The sequence below is a fragment of the Rhinopithecus bieti genome, unplaced genomic scaffold, assembly GCF_001698545.2.
Source record: "Rhinopithecus bieti isolate Rb0 unplaced genomic scaffold, ASM169854v2 scaffold_40368, whole genome shotgun sequence".
Classification (NCBI taxonomy): Eukaryota; Metazoa; Chordata; class Mammalia; order Primates; family Cercopithecidae; genus Rhinopithecus; species Rhinopithecus bieti.
This window is the reverse complement of record NW_016817546.1, coordinates 3,660,625-3,676,211: the sequence shown is the minus strand read 5'-3', so window position 1 is coordinate 3,676,211 and position 15,587 is coordinate 3,660,625. Positions and strand designations below refer to the sequence as shown.

General features: G+C 54.6%; 1 protein-coding gene across 9 annotated transcripts in view; it reads left to right on the top strand.

Moving 5' to 3' along the window:
• The window catches only part of KCNAB2 (potassium voltage-gated channel subfamily A regulatory beta subunit 2), a 113,552-nt gene that overhangs the window by 30,128 nt on the left and 67,837 nt on the right, over positions 1-15,587 (top strand). For 2 of the 9 annotated variants that reach the window (XM_017856024.1, XM_017856025.1), the window contains exon 1: positions 1,921-2,324. The exons of 5 other annotated variants lie outside the window; for them this stretch is intronic. The gene's annotated coding sequence lies outside the window, so the exon portion shown is untranslated. Of the gene's footprint in view, positions 1-1,920; positions 2,325-15,587 lie in introns of those variants that run through there. 2 more of the 9 variants (XM_017856021.1, XM_017856019.1) reach the window with 1 other exon arrangement.

The window sequence follows — 15,587 nt, the reverse complement described above, 5'->3', positions numbered from 1 at the left end:
AATTTTTTTTTTTTTTTTTTTTGAGATGGAAAGTGTCACTCTTGTTGCCCAGGCTGGAGTGCAATGGCATAATCTAGGCTCACTGCAACCTCTGCCTCCTGGGTTCAAGTGATTCTCATGCCTCAGCCTCTTGAGTAGCTGGAATTACAGGCACCCACCACCATGCCCAGCTAATTTTTGTATTTTTAGTAGAGACAGGGTTTCACCATGTTGGTCAGGCTGGTCTCGAACTCCTGACCTCAGGTGATCCACCCGCCTCAGCCTCCCAACTTTCTGGCATTACAGGCGTGAGACACCACGCCCAGCCTCCTGGCTAATTTTTAAATTTTGTGTTAGAGATTGGGTCTCACTGTGTTGCCCAGACTGGTCTCAAACTCCTCACCTCAAGCAGTCCTCCCACCTTGGCCTCCAGCTCCAGGTGTGAGCCACCGCACCCAGCCAATAGTGTCTTTTAAATGAAGTATCTCTAACTGCCACTCAGCATTTACCAGTCACCTGCCTTCCTGGTCCAAAGAAACTTTTTTAAGAAAGAGTTGGCAAGTATCTGAAAATACAATTTGTTTTTAAGAGCCAGGAATGAAGCTGAGGTTTGAGGGCTGGTTCACTGTGTCTGAAACTGCAAAGCAGCCAGTGAGGTTACTTTCACAGCTTCCAACTTTTACCTTTGCTTGTGAGATGCAGCATCCGCAGCTGTGGTCTGTGACAGCCGTGAATACAGTCTGTGTTTGGAGACCCACAGAGTCCGGGCAACATCTCCGTGCTGGGGGCCACGAGGATAACGGCTGTTCTCTGGCTCTGGGAGGCAGTAGAGGTCACTTGTCCAGAGCCAGAGGTCCATGGGGGGCTCCAGGGCGGCAGGTCAAGGTGTGTGTGAGGAAAGAACCCCGATTTAGAGCTGGACACACCGAGGCTGTGGTTCCGGCTTTGCCACTAATTTCACCAAGCGACCTTGGATGTTCTTTAATATTCTTGGGCCTCGATTTCCCCATCTGTAAAAACCATGTCGCGGCCAGGGCTGGGGGCAAGGCCCAGAGCTGGCTCAACATGGGTCGCTGTCCCCCAGCTCTCCTCATGGCGCCTCGCTCTTTTCATTTTCCCATTTGTTCGCCTTCCTCCTTCTCCCTTCTCCCTCCTGTTTATCTCTCAACACCTCTGCTTTCTTTCTGAGCACCCAGACTATTTTATTTTCCCTTCCTTTTCCTCTTTCTACCTCCCCTAACCACGGTCTTTATCTTTATCCTGCCGGGAACACACAGCAGCTCCCCTGGTGTAGGCTTCAGAGCTGTGTGCCCACGCCAGGAGAGGGGGTGCCAGCCTCCCTCCTGGAATCACACGGGGGTGGCCTGGGACAAGGGACTCAACACAGTGCAGGTGGCCGGCACCACGGGAGATGGCACGTTCCACCCAAGTCCTCCCTTTGCTTGGCACCCCGAAGAGCTTGGGCTCTCCCCAGAATGAGTCACCAGAGAGCCTGGCCCCAGGCTCAGCAGCTGGCATGGGAGGGAGGAGGGGCCTCCCCAGGAAGGAATGGCAGAGCAGGGAGAGGCCACAGGGAGGGAGAAAGACCCCCGCAGAGGGTGCTCTTACCTCTGGCCCATCCTCCCCAGGGCCACCTGTCCCCTCAAAGTGGCTGCCCCCTCTGTGTCCTGGCAGAGAGACGAGAGATGGAGTGGCAGAGACTGCCCTCGGCTTCTCAGCAGTACACAGCTCAGAATGCACTTTGGAGTCAGCCAGCCCTGAGTCCAGGGTTCTCGGACCCTCCGTGTTGTCACCTGTGGCATGGGGGACAGCAGTACCCCTTCCCAGGGCAGCAGGGAAGATCAGATGAGGGAACTCAGGTAAAAGGTGGGCAGCTGATCCTGGCACATGGCCGATTCCGGCACACAGTCGGCAGCAGTGAGGGGAGCTCTTCGACATCACCAGAACCCCCTGCCCTGAGAAAGGGGCTCCTGGGCCGACAGGGAAGGTCTGACTCCTACTCCGGAGGGGCTGCTAGGGGACAGGCCCGGGCTGCCTCCTCACAGCTACCTGCTCCCTGTCCTCCACCTGCCTCCTGCTGCATCTGGCCGCTGCTCAGCCAGGAAGTTCGGGGTGTCGGGCCCTCCCACCTGGGTCACGCGCTAGGCATGCCTGAGAGCAAAGGCCACGCCCCAGCACCCCATGCCTTCTTGGCCCTGCGGCGACAGTGCATGGCTCTGGCACGCACTGCACCAACTTCCTGTTGGGTGCTGTGGTCCCAAGGCTTTGCAGCAGATGTGTGACCTGGCATTCCCCTGAGTGCTCGGAAAATGGCCTTGTCTCCGGTTGTTCCCGTTCAGGAGCAGGTACCTGGGGTGCTCAGGGGATCCAGTTTTTCAGGATGGGTTTTCTATCTGATGGGTGGGCAACCCCAGCTCCCTGAGCAGGGCTTAGGTGCCCCCATAATGTCCAGGGTTAATTGTGCCAGCCTGAGCCCCTGAGCCCCACGTGCCCCCCTCGGGATTGGCCTCAGCCTGGGGTGAGCTGACCCCAAAGACACTCTGCCCAATACAGCCCAGCCCGTCACTGCTTCCTGTTGCTGCTGCTGGGCAGAGTGGGCCTGGCACCCAGCAGAGATGTCTGACTGCTGCACATTCTCCACTGGCTTCTGCTTTCATCCCTGGGGCGATGTTGAGGGAGACACCGGGAGATGGAGAGCCCCTGGGGCCACCTCTGTCCCTCTGCAGGGGGAGAGCCCTGCCCATCTTGTCTGCTCTCTCCCGGGAAGCCTTGGCCTGGGGATTCCCATCTCTGAGTGGAAGGCGCGAAGGCCCCTGCCTTGAACGTGGATGGTATGGGTCCCCAGTCCCTCCTCTCTCCCCTCATCCTTCGGGCTGAGCACAGGGCAGTGGTGGGGGATGAAGACCCCTCAGACCCCTTCCCCACCCTGCAGCCCCTTGCACAGCCCTGAGGTCACTGTCCCGGAGGGGAGGGCAAAGGGCTTCTTGGTGATGGCTTCCTGCATCCCCTCTCGCTTGCCTCCTCCACTTCCCCTGGGCAGGATATGGGTGCAGGGTGTGGTCATGGAGGGAGGAGGCTGTAAGCCTCCTGGGGGACACATTTGTGTGTGTGTGTGTGTGTGTGTGTGTGTGGCTGAAGGGAGGAGGCCGGGGACCTGGGCGGGCAGCTATGGGGACTCCGAACCATTGAGGGCTCCTGCTGCCTCTGCAGGGGACAGGCCCAGCCAGCTACTGAGTGAGCAGCCTGCGGCAGCCCTGACTCACTGCCAGTCACGCTGTCTATGCTGTGCTGGGGGTCCCCGCCACCCAGTACCAGGTGAGCGGCCCTGCACGGCACCGTACCTTCCACCTGTGGTCACTGAGAGGCAGGATGGAGCTAGGGCAGGCACGTGAATTTTTTGGCTGTGGTCTATTTTTTGTTCATTGCAGCATTGATTAGATGTGAATGTGAACTGTTCTTGCAGTCTAGACCTGTGGTGTTTGTAATCGGAGAACAGGAATTGAACATTGCTTTGAAGAGATTGAAATTTCTAGCCTGTGATCTTCTTGAAAATTGTTACTGAGGCGTTGACGTGATGTACCATCAAAGGCCCCATTTGGCAGTCATGACCTTGGGCACCGTGGTTAGGTCCTGATGCTTCTGCTGTTGCCTGAACCATGTGATATCTGTCACTGTGCCACTGGTCCCCTTGGCTCAGGCCTCAGGAGATTGGAGGAGAGACTGAGGTTTCTCCGTGAGAAACACAGGGAATCCTGACTGGGATCTCCAATCTCTAGTAAGGTTTGCACAGTTCTTGTTGCATTTCTTTGGCTGCATCTGAGCCAAAGTCTGGATGGAGCTGTCGGGGAACTGGGTTATGTTGACCTCCCAACCCCTGCCCACCCTCTGGGGCTTCCTTATGATAAGCGGGCCTTTCTGCCAGGCCCCCAGCATGACCCCCCAGGCTGACGACCCCCTAGGGTCATGACCCCTAGTGAACTCAGAGTCAGCACCTGCCTTTATTGCAGCATCGACCCTCTGCCATCAGATCCCGCTCAGGGAAGGAATGGGCTCCTGTTGGGCGCCTGCTTCTGGGTGAGAGAGGAAGTGTGTGTTGTGTAAGTGCCCTTCTGTGTCATGCGGTTTTGAGCAGTTGCACACCTCTTCCTGTCTCCACTGGAAGCACAGTCACCGCCATGGCTCCTCCAGGCTCTGGCCTGCAGAACAAACAGAACATGGTTTTGTGTTACACAGTAGTCACGGCAGATACTTCAGTGGCATGGCGTGGGGGACCTCCAGGGTTCCAGAAGCAACGTACAAAATAACATCAGTTCAACAAGCAGGTGCTGGAGTCCTTGCCCCGAGGCCTTCCGGAAGACACCCAGGACATCACACCCAGCCCGGAACAGCCCCACTCTCTCCATCCCTTCGGCGATGTTCACTGGGCATTACCACATGCTGGTGGCCGCTCTGGGTGCGGGGGCACATCCATGAGGGAAAGAGATGAAGCTCCCTGCCGGGAGGAGCTGACCCCCAGCAGTCTTACGGGATATGGGTACAGATATGAATCTGGGGGAGAGTCCATTGTTGGTGTTGCGTCACTGACCTCCAGGATGGCCTCCAGGGACCCCGCCTCCTGGTGTCCACTGTCCCCATTGTATTAGGGTTGGCCTTTTGAAAGCTGTGAGTCTGAGTCGCCTGGCAGACAGATAAGGAATACAAGGTGATCATTCTTAAGACCTCAGGGATCTGCAGACCAGTCTTCTGGAAGCTTTGAGCTTCAGGATGATTCAGAATTTGGATGCAGCCACAGAAAGCCTAAGCGCCACAGGTCCCGCCATGACACCCTGAGGTGGGGGCTCACACTTGGGCATGGCTGGTCACATCTATAAAAGATGAGCCTTCACTTTTATAGAGGCTGAGGCGGGCGGATCACAAGGTCAAGAGATCAAGATCATCCTGGCCAACATGGTGAAACCCCATCTCTACTAAAAATACAAAAAAATTAGCTGGGTGTGGCGGTGTGCACCTGTAGTCCCAGCTACTCAGGAGGCTGAGGCAGAATTGCTTGAACCCAGGAGGCAGAGGCTGCAGTGAGCCAAGATCGCACCACTGCACTCCAGCCTGGGCAATTGAAGAGACTCCATCTCAAAAAAAAAAAAAAAAAAAGATGAACCTTTTCTGGGAAAGTGGAAAAGACAGAGAAGCCTCCTGACAGCCAAGGAGACCAGCAGCCAGAAGAGCAGATGTTGTAGCAAGGCTGAGGACCCTCAAACACTGATTTTCCCAGTAAGCCCAGGGTGCACCGTACAAGAGCAGCTTTACCTGCCGTCATGCAGATGGCACAGATGTCCAGGAAGCAGCTGTGGTCAGTGACTCCCCAGGAGGCACTCCCAGACCTGGGGCCAGAGCCTTCCCTGCATCTGTGCCTGATGTGACATCAGGGCAGGGCACAAGCTAGTCCCAGCTCCTGCGGCTCCCACGGCACACCCCTACCTGTTAGCACACTGAGTCCTCCCTCATTATCATCCCATTTTACAGATGGAGAAACTAACACAGGGAAGCCTGAGCGAATTGCCCAAAGTCATAGACCAGCACATGGCAGAGTGAGGACTCCAGTCAGCCCCAACTCCAAAGCCCAGATCCAAACCAGTGAGGGCCTAACCTCCTTCCTAGGAGCCCAGACTGATCACCTCAGTCACCCAAAGAGGTTGGAATAATGTCATCAACCAGCTCCCAAAGAAGATAGGAGCATGTGCAGTCCGCAATGGTAAGATTTCAGCTTAGAGACAGATCCTCTCCAGCCTCAAAGTACTGACTTTGGATCAAGACTTCTCACTAAAGGAAAGTTCCAGCCAGCTCAAATGTTTTGTACTCCAGAATCTACAATAAAGAGACAGATACTGCCTTTTGCAGGACCTGGAAGTAGGTTTCCAGGTACCCACCGGACTTCTAATTCAGTGTTTATAAGTATGACCCTGGAGATTAAAGCAAAGCAGAACTTGCTCCCTGGAGCCCTGGGGTTCAGCGCTAAGGTGAATTCTGTATAATGATGCTGCTGGCGGCTACAGCAAGCATTTATTTATCATGTACTCATGGGGCAGCTGCTGGTTCCACGTCACAGAGAAGCTGGGGTTGTCTGGTCTAGGTGGAGTGGCTCTTGTGTATGTAGCAGGGTGGACTGGGGCATGTGTGTCCCATGATGATGGCAGAGGCTCAGGGGCAAGTCTCCTGTGACTGAGGCATCTGCTCACCTTCCAGTTACCAAAGCAAGTCACATGGCTGCACAGGAGGGCAAGGCCGGGAGTTCACCCCTCTGATGTGTGTGTGTGTGTGTGTGTGTGTTTGTGTGCATATGTACGTCTGTCTTTTTGCGTATTTGTGTATATGTGTGTATGTGTGCATATGTGTGTATATGTGTGTACATATATGTGTATGTCTATATGTGTGCACGTATGTAGGTATGTGTGTATGTGTATGTATCTGTGTATGTGTGTAGGTATGTGTGATGTGTGTGTATATGTATGTACATGTATAGGGGTGTATGTGTGTTTGTGTGTATGTGTATATGTATGTATGTGTGTAGGCGTGTACATATGTTTGTGTGTAGATGTCTGTGTGTTTGTGTGTGTAGGTATGTGTGTGTGTGTGTACGTGTGTGTATGTCTGTGAGTGGGTACGTTTGTATGTGTGTGTAGGTGTGTGTGTGTGTGTTGGGAGAGGCGGCAAAGTCACACAGCAAAGGACATGGATGCTGGGAGAAGTGAGGCATTGGGGGTCAGTAACTCCACCTCCCATACCCTCATGCCCTCCCTATGTAAATCAGGTGCCAGCTCCCTCAACCAGAACATGTGGGTAACCGTAACAGGTTGTCCCCATACCAGGTCAAATCAGAAAGTGTCTTTGATTATTTTGTGTCTCTGTCCTTGACTCCTGGGCTCAGTCCTGACCTTCCCTTGTGGTTTCTTGGCTTAAGCCATTCATTTATTTCCTCTTACCTGGGTGCACTGACTTCTTCCCAGCTCATGCAAGCAGTTCAAGTGGCTCTGGCAGGGTACAGATTCCATCTTTGACGCTGAGGTTGAAGGAATCAGAGACAGTGCCCCCAGAGCTCCTACTCTGACCCCCAAGGGCACATTTGGCCCCAAAATAATAGTCATTTACCATTAGCATCAACAGAGAAATTGTGGTCCCAGGCCTCCCATTCTGCAGATGAGGAAACTGAGGCTCCAAGAGAGGCCCTTGCCTTGGTTGGCTGTGCCCCAGGGAGTTTTGCTCCATTTATCCATTTAGTCTGGGGCTGCTCTTCCTTGTGTGCCCTTGCCTAGACTCATGTATGGGTCCACCTTTTCCAAAAAACTGCCAGCCTGGGCCGGATGCAGTGGCTCACGCCTATGATCTCAACCCTTTGGGAGACTGAGGCGGGAGGATAGTTTGAGCCCAAGAGTTTGAGACCAGCCTGGGCTGCAGAGTAAAGCCTCATCTCTATAAAAATAATAATAATAATAATAATAATAATAATTAGCCAGGCTCGGCCACGCACATCTGTGATCCCAGCTCATTGGGAGGCTGAGGTGGAGGGATCCCTTGAGCCCCATGGGTCGGGGCTGCAGTGAGCCGTGATCATGCCACTGCACTCCAGCCTGGGGAACAGAGCAAGACCCTGTCTCAAAAAGGAAAGAAAGAGAGAGGGGCATGGGGCAGCATGGGGAGGAAACTGCTCGCCCTAAATCTCATGACCCAGGCTTGCCCCAGGAGCCAGAGTCCCATAAAGGGGTGCTGTGGGCCTTCCATCAGTCCCTGAAAGAGTCTCACCAGTGATGCCTTCCTGGGGCTGTGGCTTTGATGACAGTTCAAGACCCGCAGGATTCCTTTCTGTGTTTAAATAAACTCAGCTTCCTGTCCTCTCACCAACTCTGCATTCAGAGCCCAAACTGGCAACATATTTGGCCTTTCTAGAAAAACTACAGTTTTGAAAACACCTCCACTTGGGGGTCATAGGGGAACCGAATATTCACACAACCTTCAAGAACCCTCCCTGTGATTTCTGGTTAATCATGAAAAAAAAGAAAGAGCTGTGGCCAGGTGCAGTGCCTCGTGCCTATAATCCCAGCACTTTGGGAGGCCGAGGTGGGCAGATCATGAGGTCAAGAGATCGAGACCATCCTGGCCAACATGGTGAAACCCCATCTGTACTAAAAATACAAGAATTAGCTGGGCATGGTGGCACACACCTGTAGTCCCAGCTACTTGGGAGGCTGAGGCAGGAGAATTGCTTGAACCCAGGAGGCAGAGGTTGCAGTGAGCCGAGATCATGCCACTGCACTCCAGCCTGAGCGACAGAGCAAGACTCCGTCAAAGAAAAAGAAAGAAAACAAAACAAAAGAAGAGAAAAGAAAGGGAAGGAAAGGAAGGAAAGGGAAGGAAGGGAAGGAAAAGAAAGAAAAGAAAGAAAGAGCTGTACCCTGGCAGACACCACCTTAACCAAATGACCAGACCTGGTCTCGTCCTCGATGGGCAAACGCGCTTGTTCGCCCCTTCCTGGATGCATGAGAAGGACAAGACCTCCCCAGAAAGGTTCAGCTAAATTGAATCCCGAAACTGCAGTCAGACAAATCCAAACTGAAGGACTGTCTGCAGGACAGATGACCTGAACTTTTCAAAAAAGGTCAGTGTCATAAAAAACAAAAACGAAAAAAATGGGGGGTTGTTTCTAGGTTGAGAGAGATGAGAGAGAAATAACCAACACCATTTGTGAGCCTTGAATGGATCCCAGATTTTTGTAAAGCTGTAGGAGTTATTTTGGAATAATTAGGAACACCCAATAGAGGATCAGGCAATATTGAACTAAGTATCTTAGGTACAGTGCTGGTGGTGTGGTTAAGACAAAACTCTCAGATGAGTGCTGAGATATTGAGGGGTGGAGCTCAGGGGATTGCAACACACTTTCAGACAGTTCGGAGAAAATGTGTGCGCATGTAGGTGTGTGCGCATGTGTGCGTGTGGGTGTGTGCGTGCGTGTGGGTGTGTGTGTGCGTGTGGGTGTGTGTGCATGTGTACATATGTGTGCGTGTGCATGTGCATTGCATGTGTGCCTGTATGTGTGCATGTGTGTGCATGTGGGTGTGTGCACATGTGTGTGCGTGCGTGTGGGTGTGTACATGTGTACATATGTGTGCATGTGCATTGCATGTGTGCATGTGTGTGCATGTGGGTGTGTGTGCATGTGTATACCTGTGCATGTATGCATGTGCATGTGTGTGCGTATGTGCGTGGAGAGAGAGGAAAAGGGAAGGAGAGGAGCGGGAATGCATACAAGTGAGACAAGAGGTTAACAATTGGTGTGTGATTGGGATGAAGAGTATATGGGTGTTTATTGCTATTCTAATTATTTCCACTTTTATGAGGTTTGAAAGTTTTCAAAGTAGTAAGTTGGTAGGAAGAAAGAAAATGCCCACAGAGGGAGCCTACCGACCTTCCTAGGTCCCCTGTCTTTGTCAGCCAACCACATAAAGGGGAAGAGCTGGGATTTAATGACCGGATTCCTTCCTGGGCTCCAAGCATTTTCACATCTTGCTTCTCTTTGCTCCATGAGAAGTTGGGCAGGCCTGTGGAAATGCTCCATGCTTCAGTTTCTCCAAATCTAAATCCAGAAGATTTGCTCCAGGTCACACACAGACCAAGTGGAAGTGGAGCTGATGGGAGAGACCTAGCCTGTGGGCTCCCTGCGTGGACCCTGGGCCCTGCACCCCATCAGCTGCTAGGCTCCCCTCTTGGGTCTGGTGTGTTGGCAAGCGGTTTCTGAAGCCTGTTCTCCCAAGTCCTGGCGGTGTCAGGGAGCCCAGGGCCACCCAGCTTAGCCGTGTCTGCCTCCCTCTGTGCTGAAGGAGCCACTGCACCAGCCTGGAACTCACAGCATCCCCCTTAGGATGTTGGCTCCACAGGGATTGGCTGCTTGGCAGATACAGTCGCTCCTGATTGGACAGTGGCGTCTGCAACTCGAGAAGGTGGACTCTGGGCTCTGCCTCTGTGTGTCTTACATCCTGAAATGCAAAGCAGGGGCTGTGGGGAAATCTCACCATCCCCTCCTCCCCTGTGAGGTGGCAAAGGTGGTGGAACCCTGGTGAGGATTGACACAGAGGCTGTGCTCGTGGCCCGCAGTTCCTTGTAACGTGGCCATCAAACGGCGCACAGTTCCCGCCTGTGGCTGCTAGCACAGATACAGCCTGGCCTCGGGTCAACACTTCTCGGAGTCCAGAGGGTGGGGAGTGGAACAGGTGGCCTCCTAGGGACGCCTCCCCCAGAGTGACCAGCGGTGCCACTTGTCCCTGCACCTGGAGCTGCCCTGAGCACCCCCACTGGACACAGCAGGCATTGCACCCTCCGGAGAAAGCTGCCCTTGTTCCATATGCGAGCCCGTCCCCAGCGCCGTGGGCCATGCTACCTGCAGTAACGCAGACCGCGAGCCCCAGCTGCCTCTCCAGTGCTCTCTCTGCTCCAGCCTTCAGCAGGCTGGGTCACAGAGGCATCCACCCACTCATTCGTTCACTCAACAAATAACCTGTTCCGTGTCTACTAGGTGCCAGGCACAGCTGGGAACCAGCAGACAATACTCCCTGCTTTCCCGAAGCCGGCATCTTGGTGGGCAGACGGCATAAACGAGACAAGTAGGTGGAGGAGAAGGCCTGTGAGCAGGTGACAGGCACTGGGGAGAAACAGCCCAGGGGAGGGACCAGGGAGCATGGGGGAGACGGGGACTGCAATGTGAGGGAGGTGTCCAGGGAAGACCTCCATGAGAAGGTGACCTTGGCGTAAAGAGGCAAACGTGGGAGGGGGCTCAGGCAGACCGTGGTGGTCAGAAGTTGAATTCGGGCAGGAGGAGGGGGAGTGCATGAAGCCCTGAGGTGGGAGTGAATCTGTCTGCTGGGTTCACACACCCCCAGGGAGACAGTGTGGCAGGGGCCAGTGTGTGAGGGACTCAGCAGGGGGATGTGGCTAGAAAGGTTGTGGACCGACTGTTGAGATTGGACTTTGGCTCTGAATGGAATGGAAGCCGTTGGAAGGTTTGGAGCAAAGCAATGACATAATCTGACTTATGTTCTGGGAGGATCACCCTGGCTGCATAGAGTCAGCCAGTTGGGGTGGAGGTGGGCGCAGGGAACGCTGGGAGGAGCAGCACGAGAGCCAGTGGCGGCCTGGGCCTGGGAGAAGACAGGGAGAGGCACGGGCCCCTGGCCCAGGGCTGGATTGGATGTGGGAGGCGGGACATGGGAAGAAGGGAGGAATCAGGGTGACTCCCGGGGGTGGGACTGACACCTGGGAGGGTGGGGAGCTCTTTACTCAGCTGAGACCACCCTGGGAAGAACTGGGCTGGGGGTGAGGGCAGTCGGGAGCTCAGTGTCTGACTCGGGAATCCGAGGCACACATTCCTCACCCTCATAACTGAGCCACACAGGCAGGGAATAAACAGCTCTGGGGTTCACAGGGTGGAGTCTGCAGCATAACGACAGAGTTCAGAGCCATGAGATGGGCAAGAATCTGAGGGGTTTCATGGGGATGGAAAAGAAGAGGTTCAAGGCCTGAACAAGGGCAGCCACTGGAGGACAGAGAGGAGCAGGAAGAATCCCAGGAGACTGAAAAGGGGTGGCCGGAGGAATGGGAGGGGGGCATGGAGTCCCGGGAGCTGGGGAAGCTGCAGGCAGCACCTCTGTCGCCCTGATAGGATGGGCACCACTGGACCTAGCAATGAAGAGGTTACCGCGACCTTGGCAAGTGCTGCTCCCATGGAGTGGTGAGGGCAGAGGCTGATTGGAGACAGTTTATGAGCTGGAAGAAGGAGAGGAATCACAGACAATTGAAGGAAAACTTTTTGAGGAATTTTCTTGTGAATGGAAGGCGAGAAACAGTGGAAAAGAAAGTGGGTCTAAGAAACTGTGCTTTTAGGCCAAATGCCTAAAATGGCTCATGCCTGTAATCCCAGCACTTAGAGAGGCTGAGGCGGGCGGATCACTTGAGGTCGGGAGTTCAAGACCAGCCTGGCCAACATGGTGAAACCCCGTCTCTACTAAAAATACAAAAATTAGCGAGGCATGGTGGCGCACGTCTGTAATCCCAGCTACTCGGGAGGCTGAGGCATGAGAATCACTTGAACCCGGGAGGCAGAGGTTGCAGTGAGCCGAGAGCATGCCACTGCACTCCAGCCTGGGCGACAGAGTGAGACTCTGTCTCAAAAAAAAACACACACACACACACAAACAGAAACTGTGCTTTTTGTTTTCTTTGGAGATGAGAGAAATAACTCATTGGGTGCAGCTGGCAATGCCTCCTGAAGAAGGAGGAATGGGATTGAGTGGGTGTGGGGCTGGGGGCGGCCACGTGGCCATGGACACTGTGGAGCCGGTTCACTGGGTAGCCACAGGAAGGAAGGAAGGCGGCTTTGAGCACGGATCGCGTCCCTGTCTGGGGAAGGTGGCTTCTGGTTGCTTGTGTTTTCTCAGGGGTCTGGGAAGCAGCAGTGGCAGCGGAGGGTGGGGTGGGAAGGGAGGAGCTGCGAGGTGTCCCGAGCCTGGGAGAGAGGATGGCGTAGAGCAGGTACCCACAGACTCTTTCTGTAAAGGACCGGATGGTAAATAATTTAGGCTTTGCCAGCCAGCCAGTCTGTTGCAGCTCCTCAGCCCTGCCCTTGGAGCTGAAAAGCAGCCTGAGAGGATTCATAAACAAACGGACATGGAGGTGTTCCAATAAAACTTTATTTACAAAAACAGGCAGCAGGCTGGCTCTGGCCTGCTTAGACTCCTGGCCCTCGACCTTGCTTCCAGGCCAGGGGTCTTCAAAGCGTGGTCCCTGGGCCTGCAGCATCAGCATTACCCGGGACTTATGAGAAATGCAGATTCTTGGACCCTACCCCACATTCATGGAACCAGTGACTCAGTCCCTGCACTGTTTCCAACCCAAGTTGAGTTTGTGATTCCAGAATTCTGGAAGTTAGCTCAGCAGCTAGACCCAAGAGAGAGTGAGATGTGGGGTGGGCTACACACCCTGTTAAAGGCACAGGCATCCCAGCGCCCATCCCCTTCTGCAAGCCTGTGTGAGGACATCCTGCCTCCTATGGGCCATATTTGCTTATGCAGCCTCCATGAGGGCTCCCTGGGGATGGGCTGTGGAGACGACTCTGCTCTCAGCAGAACCCTCCACTCCGCAGCCTTGGTTTCCTGTCCACGTCCCTCAGCTACTCAGGGGAGCCTGGGGGCAGGAATTCCACTGCTTATAGGGGCAGCCTCCCACAGCAGTAGGGCTCAGCCAGTGTTCCGTGCATGAAGAAATGCACTGTCCTCTGATCAAAAGCATAGCATCTTTAGGAGTTTAACGACGGTTTTTTAACGACTTTAGTGAGATGATTTGATTTCCTGCCTCTGAGTCATCTAAGAGCAAAATGTGTGAGCTGCTAATGGGCTCAAAGAGAGGCTGCCCTTGAGGCCCCTCTAGCCCCCCAGTACTGCAGGGATTCAGTCACCCCAAAGCCAGGTAACCAGCCTTGGCCTCTCAAAGCTCTGGGATTACAGGCGTGATCCACCATGCCTGGCCTGAATGAGGGTCTTTAAGAATAAAACTCCAGGGGCTCGTCACCAAGCCCCACCACTTCCTCTGAGGTTAGCATGGTGCTGGATCTTCTCTGCATCTTCTATCTTTGTTTTTGGTTTTCATTTTGGTTTACTTGAAACAGGATCGCCCAGGCTGGAGTACGATCGTGGCTCACTGCAGCCTCGACCTCCCAGGCTCAAGCGATCCTCCCATCTCAGCCTCCTGAGTAACTGGGATTATAGACATGCACCACCACGCCCAGCTATTTTTTTTATTTTTTTGTGGAGACCAAGTCTCTACAAAAAAAAGTCTCTATGTTGCCCAGGCTGCTCTCGAACTCCTGTGCCCAAGTGATCCTCCTGCCTCGGCCTCCCAAAGTGCTGGTATTCCAGGCTGGTCCCATTTTACCAGCAGGTCCGCACATGGGCGCACGTCGCTCACTCAGAGGAGACCTCGGTGATTAGGGAGACCTAGACCTGCGTTGCCTGGACCCCAGGGACAGAGGCTGTTTGTGAATCGCCTCCCTTACTTTGCTTTTCTTCCAAGGAAGCCGGCTCCCTGGTGACAGGAGGTCACTGTTCTGGGGAAAAAGAAGAGGGGGAAAAACAAAGCCAATCCACCACTTGGCTAAGTGTCAGGTTTGCCACCAATTTCATGGGTTGCTGTGGACGGGCGGGGCTATGTTTTGAGCCCAGGCTATCCCTTTGCCCATGGGTGCAGGACCACATTATTTTGGATCAGGGGTCCTTTGTCCTTCCAGAAGCCGAGCCCTGTTCCAGGCGTGGGGGTGCGGCAGCAAGCAAGACCCACAGAACCACTGCCCTCCTGGAACGCACCCCCCCAGAGAGGGAACTGGAGCACCACAGACCCGTGTGCAGGCAGCAAGGGCATGGTGTGGGCTAGGGAGTGGCAGGGTCCCGTGAGCCTCACAGTCAGGGCTCATGGCGCTAAGAAACACTGCAGCAAGGGTGCAGTCAGTAGAAGGAGCCGCAAGTACAAGGGTCCACAGACAGTGTGAGCTCAGCCTGCTGGGAAGGCCAGGGGCCTGGGCTGAGGGCCAGGTGGCAGAGCGTAGGGTCCTGGGGGGCAGTGCCTGGGAGAGGGAGGAAAGAGGATGGGACCAGATTCGCTTTGGAAATAGAAGCCCCAAGCCAGCAGCCAGCCGGGTGGAGCAAGGCATGCAAGGCTGAGAGGGTTCAGGAGGCGGTCGGGGGAGCCACTGGGAGGGGACCCAGGAGTTCAGGTGAAAGACAGCAGTGGCTCAGCCCAAGGGTGGAAGCCGGAGAGGTGGGTGGACGGCTGGATATTGGCAGCCGTGCTCATTATCAATGCTGCTGTAACAGCTCTTCACAAACCCTGCATCTTCAAACCGCCCAGAACGTGATCTCCTGGTTCCTGTGGGTCAGGTGTTGGGGCAGGGCAGGGCTGGGTCTGCTGTTTTGGGACTGCTGAGCTGCAGTCAAGGTGCTGGCCAGGACTGGGCTCGCCTTGGAAACCTCTGGTAGGAAAGGATCCACCTCCAGGCTCCCTTGTTCGTTTGAAGGACTCCTTTCCTTGGGCTGTTCGGCCGAGGGCTCAGCTTCTCACCAGCTGTGGGCCGGAGGCTGCCCTCAGTTCCTGCCCCATGGGCCTCTCCAACACCACAGCCAGGACGGACAGTCTGTAGCAAGACAGAAGTGACAGTCTTGCCATTACCTTTGCCATGTTCTGCTGGTTAGAAGCGGCTTGCTAGGTCCAGCCCACACTCCAGGGCAGGGGCTGCCCAGGGGCAGGAATCCCAGGAGCTGGGGACATCAGTGGCATCTGACAAGCTGCCTGACTTAGGAGCTCAGTGGCAGCACCAGGAAGCTGCACTGGGCTCGAGTAAGGGCAAGGGACAGTGTCAGCGATGACCCTGGGGGACAGCAGTGCACTCAGGAGCTCAGAAAGTGCACAGATGCCCCCTGGGCGGTCTCTTCTGCACCATGTGAGCAGCAGAACCTATACCTATGGCTTCAGAACAACAGCTGGGCTGGTGTGGAAGGACCCCCATGACATGTAGGGTAGGA